General features: G+C 37.4%; 1 non-coding gene across 1 annotated transcript; it reads left to right on the top strand.

Moving 5' to 3' along the window:
* Positions 1–12,689: 12,689 nt before the first annotated feature.
* Positions 12,690–12,797, top strand: LOC118849273. The gene has a single exon (XR_005010324.1). It is a non-coding gene; the product is annotated as a U6 spliceosomal RNA (small nuclear RNA).
* The last annotated feature ends 462 nt before the right edge of the window (positions 12,798–13,259 follow it).

Below are 13,259 nucleotides of genomic sequence, written 5' to 3'. Positions count from 1 at the left end.
TTCCCAGAGGCATGTAGTCCTTTTCCTAAAGGAGCTTATATTTTCTCAAGTGAAATATCATGTATGCACAAACTGAAAGGAAAAAAAATTAGCATATGATTGAAATAAAAACAGTTTACAGAAAAAGTTGCTAGAATATTTTTTAACTTTTAATTAGCATTTATTTACTCTCTACCAACAAAAGTGGGGGGAGATGGCAGAATAGGCCAGAAAACCCCAAGCTCTTCAAATTTCCTACACAAAATAGACAGAACATCACCTCAAAGTGAAGGAACAGTAGAAGTAACTAAAAGATGAGGTGGAGCAGTTTCATCCTAAGACAACTTGAGAGGACCTCAGCAAAGACTCAACCTCTAGGGGTAGAGGTTTTGTCCTGATAAAGTTGCAAACACCTGCAGGCACACACTGCTGAATCAACAAACAAGCAGCTCTGGGGTCAGCTGGGTCTGGAGGCAGCCTCAGGGTCAAGAACTTTTACCTCACAGACAGTTTGGGGGCCTAATGGCCAAGTTGGGGAAGATCAAAGGACCCCCACTTTTGGGGGACACCAGGCCCAGCTGGACTAACCAGACACAGTCCTGGGCTGTGGTTGTGGAGATAGAGAAGACCTGAGTTCATAGTCAGAGGAAGACAATGAAGTTAAAAGTCACACCTTTTTCAAAGAGACACATCAAATGGTCACAAGCCCAAAAAAGTTCTAAAGGACTTCAAAAATAAAATAAAAGAGATTAAGGAAAAAGTAGGAAAAAATAAGAGTAATTCAAAAACTTCGAGAAAACTATGAAAAGAATTTCAACCAACTGGGAAAAAGATCCAAAAACTTAAGGAGGAAAATAAGTCCTTGATAATTGAATTGGGCAAGGGGAGGTAATGAGGTTACAAGACACCAAAAGATAATGAAACAAAATCAAAAGAATGAGAGAGAGAGAGAAAGAGAGAGAGAGAGATAGAAAGAGAGAGAGACTGTGAAACATCACATTAGAAAAACAATTGATCTGAAGAACATATAGATGAGAGACAATATAGGAATTATTGGATTACCTGAAAGGTATAATAAAAATACAATATTGCAAGATACTATTAAGAAAAATTGCCAGTTCTTTTTAAAATAATTTATTATTTATTTAATATTTTTAGTTTTCAGCACAGATTTTCACAAGATTTTGAATTACAAATTTCTCCTCCATTTCTACCCTCCCCCGACTCCAAGATGGCATGTATTCTGATTGCCCCGTTCCACAGTCAGTCCTCCCTTCTGTCATCCCACTCCAATCCATCCCCTTTTCCCTTACTTTCTTGTAGGGCAAGATAGATTTCTATGCCCCATTGCCTGTATATCTTATTTGCAAGTTGCATGCAAAAACAATTTTTTGAACATCTGCTTTTAAAACTTTGAGTTTCAAATTCTCTCCCCTCTCCCTTCCCACCCACCCTCCCTAAGAAGGAAGAAATTCAACATAGGTCACACATGTATCATTATGCAAAATCCTTCCATAATACTCATGTTGTGAAAGACTGACTATATTTTGCTCCATCCTATCCTGTCCCCCTTTACTGAATTTTATGCCTTGACCCTGTCTCTTTTCAAAAATGTTTGCTTTTGATTACATACCTCCCTCTATATTCCCTCCCTTATATCATGCCCCCTTTTTTATCCCTTTCCTCCTTCTTTCCTCTGGGGTAAGATACCCAATTAAGTGTGGATGTTATTCCCTCCTCAAGTCAAATCGATGAGCGCAAGATTTGCTCATTCCCCCTCACCTGCCCCCTCTTTCATTTCAACATAACTGTTTTTTCTTGTCACTATTATGTGAGATAATTTACCCCATTCTATCTCTCCCTTTCTCCCTTTCTCAATATATTCCTCTCTCATCCCTTAATTTTATTTTATATTTTTAGATATCATCCCTTCATATTCAACTCACCCTGTGCCCTCTGTCTATATATATATATTCCCTTCAGCTACACTAATACTGAGGTCTCATGAATTATACACACCATCTTTCCATTTAGGAAGGTAAGCAAAACAGTTCAATTTAGTAAGTCCCTTATGATTTCTCTTTTCCGTTTACCTTTTCATGCTTTTCTTGATTCTTGTGTTTGCAAGTCAAGTTTTCTATTCAGCTCTGGTCTTTTCACTGAGAAAGCTTGAAAGTTCTCTATTTTACTGAAAATCCATATTTTTCCTTGGGGCATTGTACTCAGTTTTGCTGGGGAGGTGATTCTTGGTTTTAATCACAAGCTCCACTGACCTCTGGAATATCATATTCCAAGCCCTTTGATCCCTTAAGGTAGAAGCTGCTAGATCTTTTGCTATCCTGATTGTGTTTCTACAATATTCAAATTTTTTTTTCTGGCTGCTTCCAGTATTTTCTCCTTTATCTGGGAACTCTGGAATTTGGTGACAATATTCCTAGGAGTTTGCTTTTTGGGATCTTTTTGAAGAGGCAATCAATGGATTCTTTCAATTTCTATTTTACCCTCTGGTTCTAGAATATCAGGGCAGTTTTCCTTGATAACTTCTTGAAAGATGATGTCTAGGCTCTTTTTTTGATCATGGCTTTCAGGTAGTCCAGTAATTTTTAAATTATCTCTCCTGGATCTATTCTCCAGGTTAGGGGTTTTTCCAATGAGATATTTCACATTGTCTTCCATTTTTTCATTCCTTTGGTTCTGTTTCATAGTATCTTGATTTCTCATCAAGTCACTAACTTCCACTTGCTCCAATCTAATTTTGAAGGTGGTATTTTCTTCAGGGTTCTTTTGGACCTCCTTTTCCATTTGGCTAATTCAACCTTTCAAGGCATTCTTCTTTTCATTGGCTTTTTGGAACTCTTTTGACATTTGGGTTAGTCTATTCTTTAAGGTGTTATGTTCTTCAGTATTTTTTTGGGTCTCCTTTAGCAAATCATTCACTTATTTTTCATGGTTTTCTTGAATCACTCTCATTTCTTGTCCCATTTTTCTTTACTTCTCTTACTTGCTTTTTGAAATCCTTTTTGAGCTCTTCCATGGCCTGAGACCAATTCATATTTTTCTTGGAAGCTTTTGATGTAGGCTCTTTGACTTTATTGACTTCTTCTGGCTCTATGTTCAGATCTTCTTTGTCACCATAAAAGGAATCTAGAGTTTGAGTTTGAGTCTGCTTCTGAGTCTGAGACTGTTTTCAATGCCTGTTCATGTTCCCAGCCAACTACTTGACCCTTGAGTTTTTCTCAGGATGTGACTGCTTGTGGAGTAGAGAGTACTTTTTCCCAAGCATTAGAGTCCAAGCACTGCTGTTTTCAGAGCTACTTCTACTCCACCAATATCCCAGGCTCTGTGCCAGCAGTCCTCCTCCTCCCCCATGAACTGCTAACCAGGACTGCAATATAGATCCAAGCAAGGCTCAGCAAGAGAATTTGCCTTTGTGCCCACAAAGTGCTCCTTGCACTCCCACTCTGCTCTGCTGCTAGATTTCTCCCACTGTGTGAGCCAGGGACTCGGGAAGCAGCTGATATTGCCACTCTGGAAGCAGCCTTAGGAGCTTCCTGCTGCCGCTACCACCACTGTTGTACCACCTCCTTCACCCCCAGAGCTGGGGGCTGGACTGCTCTGAACTTGATCCTGACATTTCCCCCAACCTGCTCTTTGGCATTTCTCAGTTGAGAAGTGTGGTAACTGCCACAGTTCACTGTTTCATGTCCCCAAGGCCTGTTCCAGCTAGCTGATTCTGGTTCTGGTCTGTCCCGATGTGGCCCATGCTGGGCTGCCCTCTGCTCTCAGCATCGTGTGATAGACTCCTCCCGGTGATCATCCAGGCTCTCCTGGGCTGGAGATCTGTTTTACTCTGCTATTTCGTGGGTTTCACAGCTCTAGAATTTGTTCAGAACTATTTTTACAGGTGTTTGGATGGATTTGGGGGAGAGCTTAGGCAAATCCCTGCTTTCCAGCCACCATCTTGGCTCCGCCGTACTCTACTTATTTTTTTTTTATGGCTTTTCTTGTCATTGCCTCTGTTCCAAAGCCTTAAGGGTGGGTTCCGAATTGGGCCACAGGAATTCTCATTTTTATGGGTGAGAGGCATAGAAAACATAGTAGCACGAAGCTACATCCCTGTGCAGAAAATTCTCAAATGTAAGTCTCCATTTTCCACCTATATCCAGAATTCTAAACCTATGTTTTCAATTACCCTTTAGGATTTATCCACTTGAGTATCCAGCTGATATATTCCAAACTTAACTTACTATCTTCCATTCAAATCTGCCCCTTCCCCTAACTTTTTAAATTGTTTTTTTTTTTCTGATAATAGCACTGTCCTTTTATCATGTAATGATATATCCTCAAAAATATCATTGATCCTTCCCCCACCTTTACCTTACCTGTCTCCCTATCGAAACATTTGACAGATCCTTTCAACTCCACTTCCACAATATTTTTCCCACTTGCTTATTCCTTTTCAGCCCTCCTACCCACACAACTACTCTAGCTGATTTTATTATTCATACACACACACATACATGCATACAAGTGTGTGTGCTTGTGTGTGTGTATGTGTGTGTGTGTGTGTGTGTGTGTGTGTGTGTACGTGTGTATCCTTATTAGATTATAATCTCTTGTACAGGACTCATGTTATGAATCTCTTGCTTCTCCAGTTCTTTGTATTGTATATCACACATAATTGGTATTTTGTTTTTATTGAGTTATACTGAATGAAGCCTCTTCACATTATAAATCACTTTCTTCACAACTATCAAACATGTAATGAAAGTAACATTAACAAAATGTCATAAATGAGGAAACAATTTCAGAGAGGTTGATTGATTTACCTCACATCACACATCTAGTAAATCATTAAGCCAAGACTGAAATCCAAGTACATTACTTTTAAATTTTTTTAATTTTAGAAAAATACTAAAACAAATATATAATACGAAAAGAAAAAGAAACATTATAAACTTAGTCATTAAACTTAAATATAAAATAAAAAACATGTCAAGTACACAGCAGAAAATAGGAGAGGATTCAGAATGCATAGCAATAACTTATTTCAAGAAAACCTATATATTAAATACTGTGCATTATGTTGAAAGCATCTTTGTTTCCCTGTAGGTTTTCTTTATTTTCCTTTTTCTTTTTCTCTCTTCCTCCCCCATACCCATCACCCTAAGGACACAAATGAGCATAGATATATTTATATATAGGTATTGATATATATGTACATGTAAGTATAAACATATGTTCCCTAAGAGATTCTCCTCTTAATCTTGTTTTTATGTTTGTGCATATCTCTTTTTTCCTATCTTTTCTAACTCGTCTACTTCTACCTGATACCTTCTCATCCTATCACTTAACCTACTGCCACTCTAGCAATCTCTCCCTTTTACCCCTATTCCCCTAAATCTAAAGACTCTTCTCTATCCCCCTTTAACCTATTCCTTCACCCCCCCAAAGATCCCTCCTTTATCTTCTCCCCCCCTCCCTATCCCCTTAGAATTTTATTTTTTTCTAAATTTAGAAAACTTTTATACTTTTCTAGATCTATATGTATTTTCCCCTCTTAATCCAGTTCCAAATGAAAATAGATTTCCAGAACTAACAGCCCTCCTCCTCTATTTAATTACTATGTATTGGTTCTTCCTCCTGTACCTCATTTGTATAAGATAATTACTCTTATAGCTGTACTTGAATGGTTTTACTTTTTGAAGTCATATCTTACTCAGTTCTATCTGAATCTTTCTTTTATCTATAAATTAAATTATTTATTTTTAGTTTTCAAAATTCATTTCCACAAGATTTTGTGTTACACATTTTCTCTCCATATCTCCTCTCCCCACACCCCAAGATGGCATGTATTCTGATTGCCCCTTTCCCCAGTCTGTCCTCCCTTCTATTACCCCACTTCCCTCATCCCCTTTCCCCTTAATTTCTTGTAGAGCAAGATAGATTTCTACACCCCATTGCCTGTATATCTTGTATCTCAATTGCATGTAAAAACAATTTTTTAGGATTTGTTTTTAGAAATTTTAGTTCCAAATTCTCTACCTTCTTCCCTCCCCCAGAGGCTAGCAATTCAATATAGGTTAAACATGTATCATTAGGCAAAATACTTCCATAATAGTCATGTTGTGAAAATCTAGCTATATTTCCCCCCATCCTATCCTGTCCACCATTTGTTCAATTTTGTCCTTTGACCCTGTCCCTTTCCAAAAGTGTTTGCTTCTGACTACCCCCTCCCCCCAATATGTGCTCCATTCTATCATTCCCCTTCCTTATCCCTTAACCCTTACTTTCCTGTAGGGCAAGATACCCAATTGAGTGTGTATTTTATTCCCTACTCAAGGCAAATCCAAAGAGAGTAATGTTCACTTATTCACTTTCACCTCCCCCTTCTTCTCTTCCATTATAACAGCATTTTCTTCCCTCTTTTTTTGAGATAATTTACCCCATTCAATCTCTCCCTTTCTCTTTCTTCCAATAAATTCCTCTCTTGCCTTTTAATTTTATTTTTAGATATCATCCCTTCATATTCAACTCACCTGTACCCTCTGTCTATATATATATATGTGTGTGTGTGTGTGTGTGTGTGTGTGTGTATTCTATTCAACTACCCTAATGCTGAGAAAGTTTTCATGAGTTACAAATATCATCTTTCCATGTAGAAATGTAAACAGTTCAACTTTAATAAGTCCCTTATGATTTCTCTTTCCTATTTACTTTTTCATGTTTCTCTTGATTCTTGTATTTGGAAGCCATATTTTCTATTCATCTTTGGCCTTTTATCAAGAATGCTTGAAAGTCCTCTATTTCATTGAAAATCCATTTTTCCCCTGAAGTATTATACTCAGTTTTGCTGGGTAGGTCATTTTTAGTTTTAATCCTAGCTCCTTTGACCTCCAGAATATCATACTCCAAGTCCTTCAATCCCTTCATGTAGAAGCTGCTAGATCTTGTGTTATTTTGATTGTGTTTCCACAATACTTGAATTGTTTCTTCCTAGCTGCTTGCAATATTTTCTCCTTGACCTGGGAACTCTGGTATTTGGTGACAATATTCCTAGGAGTTTTCTTTTTGGTATATTTTTCAAGAGGGGTTCGGTGAATTCTTTCAACTTCTATTTAATGGACTGGTTCTAGAATATCAAGGTAGTTTTTCTTGATAATTTCTTGAAAGATGATGTCTTAGGGTCTTTTTTTTAATTTGACATTTTTTATTTTTAGTTCACAACACTCAGTTCCACATGATTTTGAGTTCTAGGTTTTCTTTCTCCCCCTTCCTCCTCCTCTCCCAGACAGCATGAAATCTGAAATATTTTCTACATATAACTTTGCATTAAACTTATTTACACAATAGTCAAATTGTAAAAAAAAAATTATGACCAATGGAATGATTCATCAGAAAGAAAAACCACCAAAACCAAAACCAAAACAAAAGAGAAAAAAAAACAAAAGAAAAAAAGGGAGAGCATATAGTTTGCCTCAATCTACAATCAGACCCCACATTTCTTTCTCTGGATGTAGATAGCTCTCTTTCTGTCATGAGTCCTTTGGAGTTATCTTCAAACCTTGTATTGCTGAGAAGAGCTAAGTCTATCAAGGTTGGCCATCAATCTGTCTGTGGCGGTGTATAATGTTCTCCTATTTCTGCTCCACTCACTCAACATTATAGCATGTAGGTTTTTCCAGGTTATTATGAAGTCTGTATCCTCCCCATTTCTTATACCACAATAGTATTCCATTACATTCATATACCACAACTTGTTCAGCCATTCCCCAATTGATGGGCATCCCCTTGATTTCCAGTTCTTTGCCACTAGAAAAAGAGATGCTATAAATATTTTTGTACATACAGGTCCTTTTCTTACTTGTGTGATCTCTTTATGATATAGCCCTAAAAGTGGTATTTCTGCATAAAAGGGTATGAACATTTTTATAGCCCTTTGGGCATAGTTCCAAATTGCTTTCCAGAATGACTGGATCCATTCACAACTCCACCAACAATGTAACAGTGTTCCAATTTTCCCACATACTCTCCAGCATTTATCATTTTCCTCTTTTGTCATGTTAGCCAATCTGACAGGAGAGATGTGGTACCTAAGAGCTGTTATGATTTTCATTTCTCTAATCAGTAGTGATTTTGAGCATTTTTTCATATGCCTATAGATACCTTTAATTTCTTCCTCTGAAAACTGCCTGTTCATATCCTTTGACCATTTCTCAATTGGGGAATGACTGGTATTCCTATAAATTTGGCTCAGTACCCTGCATATTTTAGAGGTGAGGCCTTTATCAAAGACACTAGTGGTAAAGATTTTCTCCCAATTTTCTGCTTCCCTCCTAATCTTTATTGCATTGGCTTTTTTATACCAAAGCTTTTCAATTTAACATAATCAAAATTATTCATTTTGTGTTTCATAATGCTCTCTATCTCTTGTTGTTTCATGAATTCTTTCCTTTCCCATAAATCTGATAGGTGAACTATTCCTTGCTCTCCTAAATTGCTTATAGCATCAGCCTTCATTCCTAAATCACGAACCCATTTTGACTTTATTTTGGTATATGGTGTAAGATATTGGTCTCTGTCCAGTTTCTGCCCTAACATTTTCCAATTTTCCCAGCAGTTTTTGTGAACTAGTGTACTCCTAGTCCAGAAGCTGGACTCTTTGAGTTTATCAAAGAGCAGATTACCACAGTCATTGACTTCTGCATCTTGTGTACCTAAACTATTCCACTGATCCACAGCTGTGTTTCTTAGCCAGTGCCAAGTAGTTTTGAGGACTGCTGCTTTATAGTACAGTTTAACATCTGGTATGACTAAGCCACCTTCCCTAGCATTTCTTTTCATTAATACCCTAGATATTCTGGACCTCTTGTTCTTCCAGATGAATTTTGTTATTATTTTATCCAGCTCTGTAAAATAATTTTTGGTAGTTCGATTGGTATGGCACTGAATAGATAGATTAATTTAGGTAAAGTTGTCATTTTTATTATATTAGCTCAGTCTAACCATGAGCAACTGATATTTTTCCATTTATTTAGATCTGACTTTATTCGCATGAAAAATGTTTCATGATTATGTTCATAGAGACCCTCGGTTTGTTTTGGCAGGTGGACTCCCAAATATTTTGTAGCGTCTAGAGTAACTTTAAGTGGAATTTCTCTTTCTGTCTCTTGCTGTTGGGCTTTGTTAGTAATGTATAGGAATGCTGAGAATTTATGTGGGTTTATTTTATATCCTGCAACTTTGCTAAAGTTGTGTATTATTTCCAGTAATTTTTTTCTTGATTCTCTAGGATTGTCTAAGTAAATCATCATATTGTCTGCAAAAAGTGATAATTTAGTTTCTTTTTTGCCTATTCTAATTATTTCAATTTATTTTTCTTCTCTTAATGCTAAAGCTAACATTTCTAATACCAAATTGAATAATAGGGGTGAAAATGGAATCCTTGTTTCAACCCTGATCTTATTGGAAATGCATCTAGCTTATCCCCAGTGCAAATAATGAGTGTTCATGGTTTTAAGTAGATGCTATTTGTAATTTTGAGGAAGGCTCCATTTATTCCTATGCTTTAGACAATTTTTTTTGATCATGGCTTTTACATAGTCCAATAATTTTTAAATTATCTCTCCAAGTCATTATTTTTTCCAATGAGATATTTCACATTGTCTTCTATTTTTTTTCATTCTTTTGGTTCTGTTTTATAATTTCTTGATTTATCATAAAGTCATTAGCTTCCATTGGCTCCATTATTCTAGTTTTTAAGGAATTATGTTCTTCAGTGAGCTTTTGGACCTCCTTTTCCATTTTTTTTTAAAGCATTCTTCTCCTCATTGGCTTTTTGGAGCTCTTTTGCCATTTGGGTTTGTCTATTTTTAAGGTGTTATTTTTTCATTTTTCTTGGGGGGGTTTCCTTTAGCAAGCCACTGACTCCTTTTTCATGATTTTCTTGCATCACTCTCATTTCTTTTCCCAATTTTACCCCTAATTCTTTTACTTGAATTTTAAAATTATTTTTGAGCTATCCCATAGCCTAAGATCAGTTCATATTTTTCTTGGAGGCTTTGGATGTAGGATCTTTGACTTTGTTGTCTTCTTCTGGCTGTATGTTTTGATCTTCTTGGTGACCAAAGTAAGATTCTATTGTGTGAGTTTTTCTATGCAGTCTGCTCATTTTCCCCACCAATCACTTGACTTTTGAGCTCTTTGTCAAGGTATTATTCTGCTTCCAGAGTGGAGAGTGCTCTGTACCTAACTTCAGGGGTTTTGCACTGCTTTTTTTCAGAGCTACTTCAAGGCCCCTCTAAATTTTCAGTTCCCCTGAAGTGGTGTGATCCAAGGACAGATTGTTACTCCTCTACTGGCCTGTGCTCTGGTCTGTGAGTTACCTCAAGCACTCTTTTCTTCCTTGGAACTGGTAGGAGCACTCCCTCTCCACAGCCACCACAAGCTCTGACACACCAGCACTCTTCCTTACCTGTGAACCAAGAATGTGACCTAGATCCAGCAGAGCAATGTAAGAGAATCCTGCCACAGTCCCAGGAAGGAGATCCCTGCCTTCCCACTCTGATCATCCACTTGATTTCCCCCTAATGTCTATTGGCCTGGAAACCCAGAAGGAGCCACTGGTGCTGCTACCACTGCTGCTGCAGCCACCTCCTGCCATGCATGGGCTGGGGTCAGACCCCATCCTCCTGTCAGCCTGGTCCAACAGCGTTTTCCCACTGACCTTCTAAGTTGTCTTTTGCGTTTGTGGGTTTAGATGTCTGGAAACCATACAGTTGCCTGTGATTCAGTGCCCTGAGGTCTCCTCCACCAGGTCTGCTCTGACCTCATCTGTGCTGGTGCAGCCCATGCTGGGCTGCGGTTTGCTTCCAGTCAGGTGCAATAGACCTTTCCCAGTGACCATCCAGGCTATCTTGGGCTGAAGACTTGTTTCACTCAGTCATTTCTGTAGCTCTAGAATTTGTTTAGAGTAATTTTTATAGATGTTTGGAGGGATTTGGGGGAGAGCTCAAACAAGTCCCTGCTTTTGATCCACCATCTTGCCTCTGCCTCTATCCCAGTCTTTCTTTTAAGCTACCTAATTACTAATAACAATATTAGACATAGATATTACATTTTCTGTACATAAAAGGTAAACATACTAACATTATTTAGCCCCTTATTATTTGTCATTAGTATGTACATTATATTTCTCTTGGCTCTTGAATATCAAATCTATTGAGTTCAGGGTTCGTTTGTTTTTTTTGTTTGTTTTGTTTTGTTTTTGTTTTTTTAACGTAGTCCTGAAAGTCTAACAGTTGATCAAATATCCATTTTTTATTTCATTTAAAATTATGCTTAACTTTGCTTGGTATGATATTTTTCATTGGACACCCAGCTCTTTTGCCCTTTGATAATTTTTTATAATTTGATAATCTTTTATAATTCTAATTGTGGTACAATCATATGTAAATTTTTTTTTCTTGTTGCTTGTAATATTTTGTCCTTGATCTTGGGGTTTCAGAATTTTGCTATAATATTTCTGTGAGTTTTTGTCTTAGGATCTCTTTTACCTTGTGATCTGTAGATTTTTTTCTATTTCTACTTTTCCCTCTTGTAATGCTTCAGGACAATTTTCAAGGAGTCATTTTCTTACTTAAGATTCTTGATCTCCTTTTTCAATTGGTTCACTTTCTTTTCATACTCTTCTTGTTTTTCTTGTATCATTCTTATTTTTCTTTTTAGCTTTTCCTCCATCTCTCTTGTTTGATTTTTAAAGTCTTTTTTAAGTTCTTCAATGAATTCTTTTTGGCAGGTGAACATTTGATGTTACTCTTTGGAGTAGAAAAGGGTTTCTTTGCTTCAGTATCCACCTTTGAAGATGAACATCAGTCTTCTCTATTCCCATAGTAGCTCTCTATGTTTAGATTCTTTCTAGTTTGCCTGTGCATTTTTTGGTGACAGTTTATTTTTTATAATCACTTCTAGTCCTGAGGGCATGGAGGATGGTGCTTCTGGCCTTTGATCCTCTTCACTTTTCTCCTCTGACCTTGAACTCAAACCAAGCAGTGCTCTGCCCCATTGCTTCTGCACTCACCAGCTTGGGCTCATTCCTTTTTGCCCTGCCCCTCTCCACAGCACAACAGGTCTGGCATTCCTTGTCAGTAAAGGTTCCCTAGATGTTTCCAGGCTCAGACACCAAACTCCACTCACTGTACTGGGGTAAATGTTCCTATGGCTAGGGCCAAGGCAGTCTCTCAAAACAACTAAATCCAGGGCTTGCTGCTTGTTGTTTAAGCAACTTGTCTGCTAGTAGCTGTTAAAGTGGACCCTAGTGTGAAGGTGTTTACTGCACAAAGGGAGGAAATCTAGTCATCTAGTCCTGGAACTTCTCTTCAGGTCTTCTCCAATTGTGCCAAGAGAACCCCTGTTCTGCCCCTGCTCTTATTTGTTTCCATGGCTCTATGTTTGCCCAGGGGTGATATTTTATGTGTTTTGTGGAGGAAAATCTTGAGAGCTCAACATTTTCTGACCTACTTTGCCATCTTCCCAGATGCCTCTCCCTTAACTACTTTTTAAAGGGATGTCAAGTGGAAAGGGGTACAAACTTGCAATTCTTTGGTAATATCATAGTCTTAGATGTCCAAGGAAATATAAAAAAAAAATCTTTCTTTCACCATGCATTTGGCACTGTGAGAAAAATGATAGTCTCATTTCATGATGACTCCATGCTCACTTTCGCAGCACATATACTAAAATTGTAACAATACAGAAAAAAATTAGCATGGCCCCTGAGCAAGGAGGACATGTAAATCCAAGAAACATTCCATATTGAAAAAAAAGAATTGAACCTATTAAGAATTAAGGTCTTATGTCTTATTATGTGTATATTCCCTTCAGCTACCCTAACACTGAGGTCTCATGAATTATACACATCGTCTTTCCATGTAGGAATGTAAACATAACCGTTCAACTTTAGTAAGTCCCTTATGATTTCTCTTTCTTGTTTACCTTTTCATGCTTCTCTTAATTCTTGTGTTTGAAAGTCATATTTCCTATTCAGCTCTGGTCTTTTTCACTGAGAAAGCTTGAAAGTCCTCTATTTTATTGAAAATCCATATTTTGCCTTGGAGCATGATACTCAGCTTTTCTGGGTAGGTGATTCTTGGTTTTAATCCGAGCTCCACTGACCTCCGGAATATCTTATTCCAAGCCCTTAGATCCCTTAATATAGAAGCTGCTAGATATTGTGTTATCCTGATTGTGTTTCCACAATACTCAAATTGTTTCTTTCTGGC

Source organism: Trichosurus vulpecula, chromosome 4 (genome assembly GCF_011100635.1).
Source record: "Trichosurus vulpecula isolate mTriVul1 chromosome 4, mTriVul1.pri, whole genome shotgun sequence".
Taxonomy (NCBI): domain Eukaryota; kingdom Metazoa; phylum Chordata; class Mammalia; order Diprotodontia; family Phalangeridae; genus Trichosurus; species Trichosurus vulpecula.
Note: the sequence above shows the minus strand (reverse complement) of the source record. Positions and strands in the feature narration are given on the sequence as shown.